Genomic DNA, 9,337 nt, shown 5'->3' with positions numbered 1-9,337 from the left:
ATAAAAATTTAAAAACAAAACAAAAAACTAAATTTCATGTTTACCCATAGAAATCAATTAACTTGGGGAATGATAAATGTATTAGGAAAGTATAAGAGATGACAGATAAGGCTTTGAGGAAGGCAGTGGGTTAGATTTGGGCATGCTGTTGTTAGGTGTCATTGAGCTGATTCTGACTCACAGTGACGCCTGGTGGGCAGAACAAGACATTGCCCAGTGATGAGCCATACAAGTGTTCTCATGTTGGAGACCGCTGTTGTACCCACGGGGTCATCTAACTTCTTGATGAGCGTCCTTGTTTTCACTGGCCTCTGCTTTAAAGATCGAGCATGATGACTTTTTCCATGGTCTCATCACTCCTGAGATTATGTCCCACGAACGGGAGGTGAAGTCTCATCATCCTCGCTTCTAAGGAACATTCTGGCAGCACTTCTTTCAAGACAGATTTGTTTGTTCCTTTGGCTCCACGGTACTTTCCATCTCCAGAACCAGAGTGCAAAAATACTGATTCTTCCTCACACTCCTTTATTCAATGTCCAACTCTCATATGCGTATGAGGTGATTGAAAATAGCAGGGCTTGGGTCAAGTGCGCCTTAGACGTCACAGTGACATTTTAAATTTTCAATACTTTAAAGATTTCTTCTGCAGCAGATTTGCCCAATGCAATATGTCATTTGATCTATTGACTACTGATGCCATGAGCACTGATTGTGGATCTTAAGTAAGAGGAAATCCTGGATAGCTTCATTGTTTCCTCTGTTTGTGATGATGTTATCTATTGGTTCAATTATGGGTTCAATTGATATGTTATCTATTGGTTCAATTTCGGATTATGACTCAATGTAAAGAAGACCACAATCCTCAAAACTGGACCAATAGGAAATATCACTATAAATGGAGTAAAGATTGACGTTGTCAAATATTTTGTCTTGCTTGGATCCACAATCAATGCTCCTGGAAGCAGCAAACATATCAAAAAACATGTTGCATTGGGTAAATCTGCTGTACAAGAACAGCCAAAATGAAAGGCCCTCACGGAGATGGATGGACACAGTGGCTTCAACAATGGACTCAAGCACAGGAACAATTGTGTGGATGGTGCAGGACCGAGCAGTGTTTCCTTCTTTTGTGCTTGGGATCGACATGGAGTAGAGTCAACACGTTGGCCCCTAACAACAATAACCACAGTAAAGTGCTGGAGGTACTCATTCATCTACCCCCGAATTGAAAGACAGCTACCTGGCCAACCAACTGTAAGAGACCCATATTTTCACACATTCTAAGGAAAGGTGACCTAACAGAATAATCAAATAATATCATTAACATCACAAGCAAGTTAATTTTTCTGAAGATCACTCAACAATAGTTGCAGTAGTACAACAATACCAAGCTGCCGGAAGTTCAAGCCAAATTCAGAAGAGGTAGTGGAACTAGGGATATCATCGTTGACATTGGGTGAAACTTGGCTCAAAGCAGGAAATATTATAGATGTTTATTTGTATTTTACTGGCTAAGGAAAGGAATTCAGCTTTGTAAATTAAAGATGTCACTTTCAGGAATAAGGTGTGCCTGGCCTAAGCTATGGTGTTTTCAATTGCCTCCTATACATGTGGACATTGAATAAAGAAGGTCTAAGAGTAATTAATGATGATGCTTGCAAAGAATATTGATTATGGACTGCCAAAAGATAAAACAGACCTGTCTTAGAAGAAGTACAACCAGCATGATCCTTATAGGCAAGGATAGTGAGACTTTGTTTCAGACACTTTGGACATGTTATCAGGAGCCTAGTCTGAAGAAGACATCATGCTCGGTAACGTAGATGGGCAGCAAAAGGAGGAAGACCGTCAAGGAGGTGGGTTGACACAGTGGCTGCTCTGATAGACTAAAACCAACAATTAAGCCTGTGGCACAGGGCCTGGCAGTGCTTCGTTCTGTTGTTACAAGAGGGAACCAACCTGACAACCACCACCAGCGCAAGGACGCTAGGCACACACAGTGAGAATTCCTAATGGCATAGTGGGTTATGTCTGGGGCTGCTAATCACAAAGTCAACAGTTCAAACCCATCACCTTCTCCATGGGAGTTATTCTCACGAAGACGTACAGCCTCAGAAACCTGCAGGGCAGCTCTACTCTGTCCTACAGGGATGCTGTGAGTCCAAATCTACTTGGTGGCAGTGAACTCTGAAGGAATGCTCTTTCTGTGGATGTCTGCCCTGGGGAAAGATCCTTGTCTCACGTGCACTTCCATCCCTTGATGATCATGTATCTTCCCTTGCACTTGCTTCATCTCAAAAGAAATTACACTTTCATATCTCAAAAGAAATTGGTTAAAGCAGCCTACACAATGACTCATTAACATTGCATAGAAAATCTGTTCCCAAATAATATCCACACGTATGGGGATTAGGATTTGCAACACATATTTGGGGGAAACACAATTTACAATTCAATCCATATAGAAGACTGTAATGGGTAATGGAAGCACTGCCAAGTATCTGCCATAAACTTGTGCTAAAACACAAGAACTCATCCACATGCTCACCGCTTGTCTGTCAGTTTGTGCTGCTGTGGTGGTTGCGTATCATTGTGATCCTGGAAGCTATGTCACCGGTGCTTCAAATGTCAGCAGCACTCAGAGTGAACAGATTTCAGCAGAGCTTCTAAACTAAGAACGGAAGAAGGAGTATTCCGAGAAATCAGCCACAGAAAACCTCATCGGTGGAAGCAGAACCTTGTCAGAGACAGTGACGGGCAACAAACTCCTCAGGTCTGAACGCACTCAAAATATGACCGAGGAAGTCCTGCTTTCTCAAAGTAGTGCCAACGAATCAGTGGTGGAAGGAGTACAGCCAGAATACTCCTTAGAGGCATGTTATCAGGGAGACCAAGCTCCGGAAAGGACCTCGTGCTCGATAAAGTAAATGGGCAGCCCCAAAGAGTAAGACTCTGGACACGATGGATTGAAACGGGCTGCAAGGGTGGGCTCAAGCATAACAGTAATTGTGAGGATGGCCCAGAGCCTGGCCGTGTTTCGTTCTCTTACACATAGGGTCGCTATGAGCCAGGTCCAACCCGTAAGCACCTAAGAACAACATCAAAATGCTGGTAGCATCATGTTCTCAGTTGCTGCTGGAGAGACGGCCACCACTGCTATTCCTCGGGACACTGCAGTGATGAAAAATACCTTCCAAGATCAATTGAATCCTTGCATCATTTACTACTTTGATCATGTGCCTGTCCCGCTGGCTGTGTGGAAAAGGTCAATCACTCGCTCACTGCCATCAACTCAGTTCCGACTCATGATGACTCTACAGGACAGGGCAGAACTGTTTCTATGGCTTTCTGAGACGATAACTATTGATGGGAGTAGCAAGCCTCATCTTTCTCCCATGGAGCAGCTAGTGGTTTCGAAGGGCCGATCTTAGGATTGGCAGCCCAATGCACAATCACCGCACCACCAGAGCTCCCAGGCTGGAAGGGTGGAGATGGTAAGTCTTAGCTCAACAAAGTCTGGCAATGGACGGAGAGCTGATGATGGCAGGAGTCTTAAGACAAAGCAGAGGGGCAGAATGTTCCTCACCTTCCCCTCCAGCACAAAGGAAGGTGAAGAGCAGATTTGACACATTCCCTCATCCATGGGAGAGACCAGAGACAGTGAAAAGGCTGGACTGAGAAAGACAGGGTGTTCGCACTTCTTCTACAATGATGAAACAGACTCTTGGGTTTTGCATTTGGAGACAAGGGCACAGCATGAAGTCTGAGGTCCAAGGACACACATACCTGCAGAGAGGAGGTACCCTACAGAGAACCCACCAAAAGCAGAAGACCCATTGCCAGCCACTGATTGGAGGTCCTCTGTTAGTCAAATAAAAGGTTCGGCTCCACATTCTCCCAGGCTTTTAGACTAGCTACAGGTCCTTCAACAAACTCATTCTTTCTGTTCAGCCCTGTTTTCTGACTCTGGTCTGAATGTTGTCCCTTGCTGGAAATCTTCCTGGCAAGGGAGACAATTACCGAGAGTGGAGAGGCTCAAAAATGAGCTGCCTCCTCTTACAGTAAATAAAGGGTTCTCAGGACAGGAGCCAACGTGAACATCAAGCTCTTAAGAAGCTGGCCATGGGAATTCCCTGATCTCCTGCCAAAAGTACATATGGGGCTAAGCAAAATCTTTATAAGGAAATTGCATGCCATTAGGACGTATATGCATGATACAAACTGTAAAGTCAAAACCCATAAATGTTTACTATTGTCACTAAAGAGGAAAAAAACAAAAACACACTGCCATCAAGTTGATTCCAACTCATAGCAACCCTATAGGACAGAGTAGAACTGCCTCTGTGGGTGTCTGAGACTAATTCTTTACCAAAGTAGAAAACCTCATCTTTCTCCCATGGAGTGGTTGGTAGTTTCAAACTGCTGAACTTGTGGTTAGCAGCCCAATACAGAAGGAATGCTTTGAAAAATTCTTGAAATTTTGGAGGCTAGAATTGAAAATGTCTTTAGTTGATTGGTAAAGTTATTTCATGTGTGCTAAAAGTAACAAGTTAGCTAGAGTCCAAATATGCATAGCTCCACAAACATGGGTTATGACCTTAAGAAGTCAATGAATCAGTTATTTAAAAATACACTTATAGTTAACTGATGTTGTGTTAGATGGGGTGACTACAGAAACAAGCTCATATATGTGTAAGAAAGAGCTTTTATATCAAGGAGTTATTATATATCAAGAAAACACCCCAGCCCAGTCCAACTGAAGTCCAAAAGTCCCTTGTTAGACTCACACAGTCATATGTAATGCAGGAATATCACAGGCTGGTGGGTGCAAAGCCGTGTGAATCCACTGTAGTGGTAACTTCACAGGGTTCTGGGAGCTCTCAGGGTGGCCAGCAAGCAGGAAAGTGAGGGCAGAGAGAGAGAGAGAGAGAGAGAGAGAGAGAGAGAGAGAGAGAGAGAGAGAGAGAGAGAGAGAGAGAGAGAGAGAGAGACTGGCCTCGAGAGAGCTCTATGTCTCATCTTGGTTGAATCTCCGAGGGAGGTCTTCAGGCTGTGGTCTGGTTGAGAGGCAAAACTCCACCCATTTCTTCTTACAGGACCCATGCTGGCACAAACAATACCTAACTATCACAGGTGTATTAAGTTTCTGTTTTGTTTTCATCAAGATAATTACAACAGTAAATTAATAAAATATAATACAGAACAGAATCCGGGAATCATTTCTGTCAAGTTCACTAGATATTAAAATTGATCTGTGTCCTGAAGTTACAATGGATATAGTGACGTGTTACAATAAAGCCTGAGAAATCCAGAACCTGTCAAAGAAGCAAAAATGAAGCCTTATCCAGTAATAGAAGTCAATAAAAAATTGGAAAGACAGCAACCTGTCAAAGGTAGAAAGTGTGCAAGTCTTGGAAAAGCAAGACAATGTGATCATGTTCCACCTCTCACAGGTTTCACTGCATACACCGCTGTATTTGCATTGCATAATGTTGAGACCATGAGCAATTAGATAATCATACTACTATTGACCCTCGGTTATTATAAATATCCATTAATATGACCTATTTTCACATTGTGTAATAGGTCTTTTAAAATGATTGTATCTTCTCTCTAATTTTTTATTGACATAATTAGAGATATACAAATATTGGTAAGAAATTACACAGTAATCTAGACTTCCTTCACCTAGATCTTCCCAGGGATAACAAGTAGCACAACAATACTTTTATTGTATAGTCAAAGACAACCTGTTTCCTCCCTAGTCCTTGGCAACCACTGTCCTGTTCTCATCTCTGTAATTTTATATTTTCAAGCATCCTATGTAAATGGCATCATACATCATATGGCCTTTTGAAATTGGCTTTTCTTAATCTACTTAATTTCTTCCACAATCATCCAGTTTATTGCCTAGAAGGACCATAAAACTAAATTCACTTAAGAGTTGACATGAAACTGATTTAATTATTTGCACCAAGGCCCAGTATATTGTTATCAATCCAGAAGTGAAGAGACTTTCTTAAGAATTGAACCCAAGTATCCCCAAATGGTCAACAAATAAAATCATCTGTGTTAAACCCATGTATTACATAGTTCTTAAAAGCTATGTTCTTAATAAAATGGGAAAATTCTATCATCAGAATGAAGGAAAATAAGTTAGAAACAAAATTGTATAATTACAACAGCTTTAAAATTTTTACATGGAAAAGGCTCAACGAAAGACAACAAATTCATTCTTTCTGATTGTTGCAATAGAAAAACGTTGTCTCTCTGATGCTTTACCAATGTTTTCTATAAGGAATATATATATATATATATATATATATATAAAATGTGCCCTAGGCATGCAACAGCTCTGGCCACAATCCAGGAATCAAGCTAGGATGAACAAAGGACTTCAAGTTGGCTCTGTCCCTGACAGATAGAAGAGCACCACCACCAATCAGGTGTCTCTTTACCCATAGCCAGGGGTGAGTGTATATTTTTTATAAGAAAAAATAAAACAAACTTTTAAGAGCAGAAGGATGGCTTCATGGAATTATTATTCACTTGAGTTTGGGGAGTGTATTTGTACCTGAAGATAACCAACTGCCATTATAGATCTAGTTAAATCCTTACAAAGTTAAGAAAGTGTCCAATTTTCTTGCGTACTTAACCTACATTTCTAACGAAATTGAAAAAATAAAAAGACCAAGATTATATGAAAGATAATTCTGTGGAGATTTTTAATAACTCTAGCTACTAACACTGTATGTGGCTAAGAAGTTGGGTTGTTGCTTTTTTAACATTCCATACATACATCCATTGGGTCAAGCATGTTTGTACATATGTTTCCATCGCTTTCAAAACATTTTCTTTCTACTTGAGCCCTTGATCAGCTCCTTGCTTTCCCCCCTGCCCCTATCCCTCCCTCATGAACCCTTGATAACTTATAATTTTTCCCATATGTCTTACACTGACCGCTGTCTCCTTTTACCCACTTTTCTGTTGTCCATCCCCTTAGGAAGAGGTAATATGTAGATCATTTTGCTCAGTTGCGCCTTTCCCCCACCTTTCTCTTATCCTCTTGGTATCTCTATTCTCATTATTGTCCCTGAGGGGTTTATCTGTCCTGGATTCCCTGTGTTTCCAGCTCTTATCTGTACCCATGTACATGCTGTGGCCTAGCCAGATTTGTAAGGTAGAATTGAGGTCATGAGAGTAGGAGGGAGGAGGTATTAAAGAACTAGAGGAGAGTTGTATGTTTCATCTGTGCTGTACTGCACCCTGACTGGCTCATCTCTTCCTTGTGACCCTTCCATAAGGGGATGTCCAATTATCTGCAGATGGGTTTTGGGTCTCCATTCCACACTCCCAGCATTCACAATGATATGATTCTTTGTTCTGGAACTTTGATGGCTGACACCTGATCCCATCGACACCTCATGATCACAAAGGCTGGTGTGCTTCTTCCATGTGGGCTTTGCTGCTTGTTAGCTAGATGGTCGCTTGTGTGGCTAAGAAGCTTAAAGTTTGTATAAAGCATTGTCAATATTTGGAAATGTGTGCTACTGAACTACATGAGTATAAGTGCAGGCAAGATTAAGGTTAAATACAGATTTGAAAGTCCGAGGCTCAGTCATGAGAGAACAGTGGGGACAGCGGTGCCTGAAAATAGGAAGAGTGCTTAACACTGTCGAGATTAAAGATTTCTGGGCAGAAGAGAAGGAAAATAATAAAAAATGATTAGGCATATGTGATTAAAATCAGAATAAATATTGTCAGGAAAGGCAACCACATACAGGACAGAATTTTGGGAAAAAAAAAAACAGTGTCTAGAAAGAGCAGACCAATTCCATTAGCTCACGTCTGAAAAGGGTTTACTGAAGTTGATCATTTTAATGCCTTGTTTTATTTCCGTGAAGATAATTCCAGGCATGGGGTGAAGGCCTGGGGAACAGACAGGAGGCAAATTGCAGTGGGTTGAACAGTAGGAGGGACCCTTCATCTTTGAGCCAGGAAGGAAGGAAGCAAGGAGGAGTACAGATGTTTACCACAATGGAAGTATGCAAATGTGAGCCCAAGGAAATAATGCAACAGCAGGGTAGCTAAACGGAAGTGAATAATTACTGGGAGAAACAATCTTAAGAGAGTTCCTAAAACACCATCTTCTACATTCAGAACGGCTATTGAAGTCTGGGAAATAGCTGACACCCCAGCTTCAAATGCAGCCATAAGTAAAACATTCATTTACTTTCCACACTTGGCAGTGCCAAATGCCACCGTGGGTGGTCACAAGAGAAACTGGATATCGGGTAAATAAGACTGTTATAGAAGAGTTAAACTACATATTCGCCTATAATTCATTTATAGGTCAAGTCAGCTCAAAGACAGATGCCTCCCATGTCAGCAAGACTTTACCCTACCTTATTGATTAAGTTAGCATAGCTAATGAAATAAGGTATTCTTACAAGAGGAGATGTTTATTGGCTTTGGAAATAGAATAAAAGTAGAATCACCAAGCAAGTCTCTCTAAGCGCCAGAGTGAGTGAGTGAGCTTAGCCTGCAGGCAAGTCCGTCCCTGTGGAAAGCATGCAGCACAGAGTACGCAGAGAAGTTCTTCTAACAAGCTGTAAAGTCGGAGTGCAAAAGGAATCACGGGGGAAGCGATGACTTCTAATTGGTGGAGGACTTCGATGTAGTTAATTACTTCATTAGCCATAGTCCATACTCGAATAGCCATCGTTCTCCATTTTGTGATTTATTGTAAATCCTACTCTCTGCACCTATGGTTGATTGTTTTGCTTTGCTTTGCTTTGTTCCCTTTTGTTTTGTCTTGCCGTTAGGTGCCATTGCATGGGCTCAGACTCACAGGGACCCTACACAACAAAGAGAAGCATGGCCTGGTCCTGCACCATCTTCACAATTGTTCTTGTGCTTGAGCCCAGGGTTGTAGCCACTGTGTCCCTCATCTTGTCAAGGATCCTCTTCTTTTGTGCTGCTCCTCTACTTTACCAAGCACTGTCTCCTTCTCCGGGGACTGGCATCTTCTGAAAACATGTCCAAAGTACATGAGACGAAGTCTCACCATCCTTGCCTCTATGGAGCTTCCGGCTATACTTCTTCCAGGACAGGTTTATTTGTTCTTTTAGCAGCCCATAATACCTTCAATATGTTTTACCATCGCCATAATTAAAATGCATGGATCCTTCTTCATTCTTCTTTATTCAAAGTCCAACTTTCACATACATATGAGGCCATTAAAAATACCATGGCCTGAGTCAGGCCCACCTTAGTCCTCAAAGTAGCACTCTTGCTTTTCAGCACTCTCAAGAGGTCTTGTGCAGCAGGTTTACCC

General features: G+C 41.7%; 1 non-coding gene across 1 annotated transcript; it reads right to left on the bottom strand.

The window, feature by feature from the left end:
* Positions 1–6,329: 6,329 nt before the first annotated feature.
* LOC142444210 (small nucleolar RNA SNORA48) lies at positions 6,330–6,473 on the bottom strand. Its single transcript, XR_012783862.1, has one exon. It is a non-coding gene; the product is annotated as a small nucleolar RNA SNORA48 (small nucleolar RNA).
* Between the last annotated feature and the right edge of the window lie 2,864 nt (positions 6,474–9,337).

The sequence above is a fragment of the Tenrec ecaudatus genome, chromosome 3, assembly GCF_050624435.1.
Source record: "Tenrec ecaudatus isolate mTenEca1 chromosome 3, mTenEca1.hap1, whole genome shotgun sequence".
NCBI classification, from domain to species: domain Eukaryota; kingdom Metazoa; phylum Chordata; class Mammalia; order Afrosoricida; family Tenrecidae; genus Tenrec; species Tenrec ecaudatus.
This window is presented reverse-complemented; position numbering and strand designations above follow the sequence as displayed.